Below are 6,007 nucleotides of genomic sequence, written 5' to 3'. Positions count from 1 at the left end.
TATATATATATATATATATATATATAAGACAATTCACCTTCCGTGAAACATTGCTTTTCATACAAAAATCAGCTGTATTGAACATAAAATTTTACCTTAACGAGTACAAGAAGATACATACGATTTTATTCTGCATTTACTCCTATCTTAAGCTTTACGTCACGTATACTAAAAAGATTAAACGTTCCTTCTTTGTGTTTCAGATCCTACTATCTTTCCTGATTAAGCTCGCGGACGGTTCGTCGAGATGTCAGGAGAACATCTTCGGCATCGAATAAAGGTTTCTGCCTGTGAAGGCAGGGCAAACCGAGACCGGGGAGGGTAACGAGGTCAACTGGGGAAGCAGTGGGTGCAGATCTAGGTTACCTGTATATTATGCAACCAACACTACTGTAATTTCATGATTGCGCGTGGTAACACATGCCTACGTGCGCAGAGTGCGCAGAGTGCGCAGCACGACTACGAAAGTAATTGTATTGCATTTCTCGATGATGCGACGATTATATTATATATTCGGTCGACGACAGAAATATTCGCGTCGCCTTAAATCAAACCTTTTGCAAAAAAGCTCTCCGGCGATCTCTTACCACTTATCGGAGTCATGAAACCTACTGCAGAATTACAAAGGAGAACGGTAATGGTCTATAGTTGAATTATCTAATCTGCAAAGTCCTAGAATTGATCGAGTGTTCTCTCGACAGCGTCGATCCGATTGCTCCTTAGCAACAACGCCAGAGGCGAGCAATCTCGTATCTCTTCAATATTTCACATTGCACAGTATCTCTTTCTCTCTTTACACATACTAGTTAAATCCCAGTTATATTTCAAATCTACCAACGTTCTCCTTCGTTCTTTCTAGAATTTCGCTTTGCCAGGCAAAGACTTCCTTCCGCGTTTGCGCACTCGGCACAATTGTTCGACAATTACAAATGCTCCGATATGTGTGTTTTCATGAACATTTCGAGTTGCCAAGTGGTCCGTAGTGAAAGCAATAACACCGCGAAAGGAGGCCAGTGTTTTTGAGGGAGTTGCTTTTGGAATATCTAATACGTGTATATTTCTGTTCGCTACCGCGCGTCTCCTGATATCGCGGGGCCTTACGTAATATGTAAAAGACAGAGGACAAGAGAGAGAGAGAGAGAGAGAGAGAGAGAGAGAGAGACCGAGCGCGTTTCCTAACGCGTGCAGCCTTGCGGAGCGACGACGACGACGACGACGACGACGACGACGACGACGACGACGACGACGACGACGACGACGACGACGACGACGACGACGACGGCACCTTCGGGCCGCGGGTCGCCTATAAGCGAACCTCGTATTTATAGGCACTCGCTACCAAGGCCGATTCGCAATTTTAACTCACGTGGACACGCGCGAGACCTCGCGTGACGCTTTTTTTTTTTCTTCAACGCCCTGAGAACCAACCATTACTTTTATCGACGCTTCAGAAAGGCCCTCCTAAGCAGAAAGTGGTACGCCTTATCTACAGTAAGAATTCTGTCGCGTTTGTACATTCAGCGAAATACATCAAAGTAGAGTAACGTTAATTGAGCAAAAAGACGCGTCGATCATCGATTAGAATTTACAAACGAAATCAGCAACGCCAGTCGAAGTTAGATGTATTCACATCCATATATTTATACACTGGAAAAAAATATACTGAGTTAATTTATTTGAATAATGTCAACTAAATAAATATTTACTAAATACAAAAATATATCTATCTATTTGTACAAGAACCAATAATTTGATTTAACTATTATTTCTTCCTATTAAGTAAATATTTAGATACTGTAAGTAAACGTTGACATTATTTAAATATTTATTAAAATTACAGGGTTGTCACAAATTCCTCATCCTAAAATTCTACAACTTTTCCCACGATTTCTAGATGAAATTTTCGTGAATTTTCCTGATGCTTTCAATAATAGAAAAAAATTTTTTATATTTTTATCCTGAACTGGAAAATTCAGAAACTGTCTAATACTTTATTAAATGAGCAATTTAACATAGCAATGTTAATTACTATTAATGTTGCTAATACTGCTTGCATTTAATTATTAAGTTAGTAATCCAACATTGCGTAGGTGTAATAACGTACGCGTATTAAACTTCTCTAAAGCCAAGAATTAAAGAATTAAAGAATAAAGCCAAAAATTACCAGAAAATTGTGAAAAGAATCCCTTTTCCCTAATTTCTGTGATTCTCAGTTTTGTGACGACCTTGATTTAGTATACTTTTTTCTCGATGTACAGCTATACAATTATAAAGCTATAAAATTGCTGGTGATACATTATTCACGCATAACTTTGCACTGTCGGCTCTACGCAGAGACGTGTGTGAATTTTCGAATATTTACATAAGTCATCTGATATCTCTCGAACGTACGAAGCGAGATAATAATTCGATATTTACGCAAATTCATTTTTTAAAGCTCCAGACAATCCAGACTTAAAAGCGGCGAGACTATAATGGATCTCATCTTGCAATCGATCCTGCCGAATCCTCTTCTCCCTTTCGTGAGGCCGACACTCCACCTTGGGTGAAGAACGATCGGGAGAAGCCGAACCGCGACCGTGCACCGCGGGCGTCACCTTGAACTTTTTTTTTTTGGGTAGACATCCAAAACAGCTGGGTTCAACGAACGGCTGAGACGACGCCCCCGTTGTTTTGACACGGTTCGCTCCGGGGGAGAGAAAAAGATGCACATTTCTCCCCGACTGCGTAGCCATAAAAGCTCAAGAGGTATAAACGCACTCGGCTGGACCTCGCAGCGAGCTCCCGAATTGCAATTTATTTATCAAACAGCTCAGTGAACGATTGCAATTTGAACTTTTCCCATTTGGCTATGGCATGTCGAAAACAAAGAGATCAATTGATGTGTACGTTTAAAAATTCTAGCTTAAATTCGCAATATTTTGCTCTCTTACATAATAAATATTTAGAAGGTATCGTTTCGTTGATTTATAACACGAATAAATAAAGCAGACTTTTTCCGTTATCCTACAGTCGGTTACAATGTACATACTGTTAAATGTATGATGTCAAACTGTATCTAATTGGAGTTATTATTCCTATAAGTTGTCACAATGCTTCGGTACTCAATATATTGTTAATTATTAACTGAAAAATGGAATTAAATAGTGGAGGTGGTAAACAATAAATTTAAACAATTTAACTGAAGAAACCTATTAATTTGACTCAGATTTAGTTATTTACTAAGCACATACATTGAGATAAATACTATTTATTTTGAAAACATCAATTTGAACAAAGAAATGGATTGATTAGACATGGTTGTTTTTCTTTTTAACTACACATCTAATATTAGAATAATACATTCTATAATACATTAACACACTTTGGAAATAAAAATAACATATCATTTAACTTGAGAGGAATTGGTTTAAATTAGATCCTTTAATATTTCATATGTTTCGTAAAATATCATTTCGAATATACGTTAATTTTATCAAAGCGCAATTCTTTATCACGTCCCAAAAAGTAACTCGATTTCAAGTCGGCCAAAATAAACCGCCGATATTATGAATTATTTAATCAAATTGTATTCAGAATAAATTTATTTCTCTGAACACTTATTTAATCAAATACTCGTACTTGTTTAGTTAAATTTTGTTTATCAAATAATTCCTTCAATCTAACGTAAATGCGATATCACGTAAAGTTGAAACACCCGAGAAGGAAACAGGAACAGGTTTACATTAATTAATTTTCAGGTGTCAGCAAACAAAATCAACTTGAAACTCTTGGAAAATTTATTCTAGATACCAACTATTCCTTTTACATCAGCGAGAGGCATACAAGGGCCGTTTGGAAAATTTCATTAAGGACAAAAGGGAAGTAACCGAACAAAGCTTTGTTTGATCGGTATACAAATGTTCTAGTTGTTTAAAAGCCTCTATTAAATTCGATTCTGAATGTAACACAAAAAAGAATCGAAGTGTAAGTATTGGAGCCGTTGACGCAAGTCGTTTCATATTCTTCTCACGCTAGAAAAGTACTATTATAAGGGTGGAAGGGTTAAAATTCGCTCTCTCTCTCTCTCTCTCTCTCTCTCTCTCTCTCTCTCGTTCATTTCTCTATTCGTCATATGAAATCCAGTAGAGAAACCAAAGCTGAAGGAGGGCACTGCCGAGGGGACAAATAACAATCAGCCGTCAAGCTAGAACGACGAGCGGACAAAGGTATCCCCACCTAACTGTCACGAACAGCTGGAACACGACGCTGTGGCATGTCTGGAAATGTTCAAGGAACTCAACGCTACGTCTGTACTTGTTAGACATTTCGAGAAATACGTAATTATTTTTTTCTTCGCATCAATTATTATCAAGGTAATAAAGTCTTTAGAAAAGATCATCGAGAGGACGAAATTCGAAGAGAAAGAATTTTGTATAGATTCTCTCTCTCTCTCTCTCTCTCTCGGAGCGAATGAAGAAAAAAAAAAGACACGTGTACGCTTTGAATTTGCAAGAGTTTAAGAGAGAGTATCGTTCGGACAAATCTCCCTGATTCGAAATGACGAAATCCATCGGCACGGAAAGTGACGCGAGGGAGAAGGAGCGTGTTGATTGGCATAAATTCCGCGAACGATACGTCGACTAGTGTGCCTGCAGTGGAACGTCTCAGCCTTGATCGAGGCACTCGCACGTCAAAGTTCTTCGCGTCAATCTCACGTCACGAATACGGCTTCTCGGAGCGACGCAGCTGCGTTAAACGCGATCGAGTCCGAGGGTAATCGACGACGATTTCCGTCGAGGAAACGCTTTCTCTTAGGAGAGCGCCCTCGCTCTCGTGTCGTGGAACGGGAATGGGGACGAATGGGTGAAACAACGAGCGCGCTGTCACGTACGAGAGAGAGAGAGAGAGAGAGAGAGAGAGAGAGAGAGAGAGAGAGAGAGAGAACAGATGGGAGAATCGCGCGATGACAAGCACGGCGACGACGACAATGATAACGGTAACGAGGACAACAAAGACGATGACAATGACAATGGAAAAATTTGTTCAAACTCGTTTACCGATTCGTAGCGCTCACGCGAGTCTGCTCACGATCCCACCGACGAGCCTGGAGTCGTTCCCGTGGGTCAAATGATTCCGTCGACGGGCCCCATGGCAGCCGATCGTCGGCGCAGCGTCGCGTGGATGATGACAACAATGACAGCCGATCTCTTTCTCCTCCACGCGGGGCGGGGGGGGGGCGCGGCGCGCTACTCAACTCGACTGTCGCGACAACCGCTGCGAGACGCGAAACGCCAAACGAGAAAACGCTCGGCTCGGAAACACACACGGAGCGGCCGAGTCGCGAGTCGGAGACGAGGAAGGGGAAGAACAGAGAGAACGCGGCCGTCAGCCGTCGACTGGCGCAAGCGACCCGCTCGATGGTCTGTTGCCAACTGGCTTGGCTTCACCCCGCGAGTCTCGACTGCGAGCTGCGGGACTAGACGCGCAGAGACCCTGCCGTCAGCGGCGTCAACGGCATCGGTTGCCGTTGCGGATGCGCGACTGATCCGATAGTTGCCAACCTATCAGCTATCGGCGGCGCTTCACAGCGCCGGCTGGAATCGCGCTCTGGAATCCGCGTGTCGCTCGCACTGCTCTCTTCGCGGACAGGATTTGGACATGGTTCGACATGGACAAGTCGCCCGAGACGCGCACGACGAAAACGTGACTGGAACAAATCCAGACGTGATTGCTCCGACGAATATTCTCCGTTAGAATTACAGCGCATAGGGAATAATATCAAGTACCATCAGCTGATACGACTTCGGAAACCGGAGCTGTTTCGAATGAAAAGATTATGGGAAGGAGTAAGCGCGAGCCAGCTGGGCGACATCCGAAAGGGACAGACGAAAGGAAGGGGGAGCTCGGAGTCGGAACTGACCTGGACAATCGATTGCGGTGCCCACTAGTTTCGATGTTGTATTATTAAATTTCTCGTTACATCATTATTCAGATAACAGACTTAATTGTAATGTAACGTGCGTAC

General features: G+C 42.2%; 1 protein-coding gene across 1 annotated transcript in view; it reads right to left on the bottom strand.

Moving 5' to 3' along the window:
- LOC108748928 (protein FAM214A) overlaps positions 1-5,998 on the bottom strand; it is a 16,924-nt gene extending 10,926 nt beyond the window's left edge. The window contains exon 1 of the mRNA XM_018487357.1: positions 5,040-5,998. The gene's annotated coding sequence lies outside the window, so the exon portion shown is untranslated. The remainder of the gene's footprint in view (positions 1-5,039) is intronic.
- Positions 5,999-6,007: the final 9 nt, after the last annotated feature.

This window comes from Trachymyrmex septentrionalis, unplaced genomic scaffold (assembly GCF_001594115.1).
Source record: "Trachymyrmex septentrionalis isolate Tsep2-gDNA-1 unplaced genomic scaffold, Tsep1.0 scaffold25, whole genome shotgun sequence".
Classification (NCBI taxonomy): Eukaryota; Metazoa; Arthropoda; class Insecta; order Hymenoptera; family Formicidae; genus Trachymyrmex; species Trachymyrmex septentrionalis.
The sequence above is the reverse complement of the archived record's forward strand: the minus strand, read 5'-3'. Positions and strand labels throughout refer to the sequence as shown.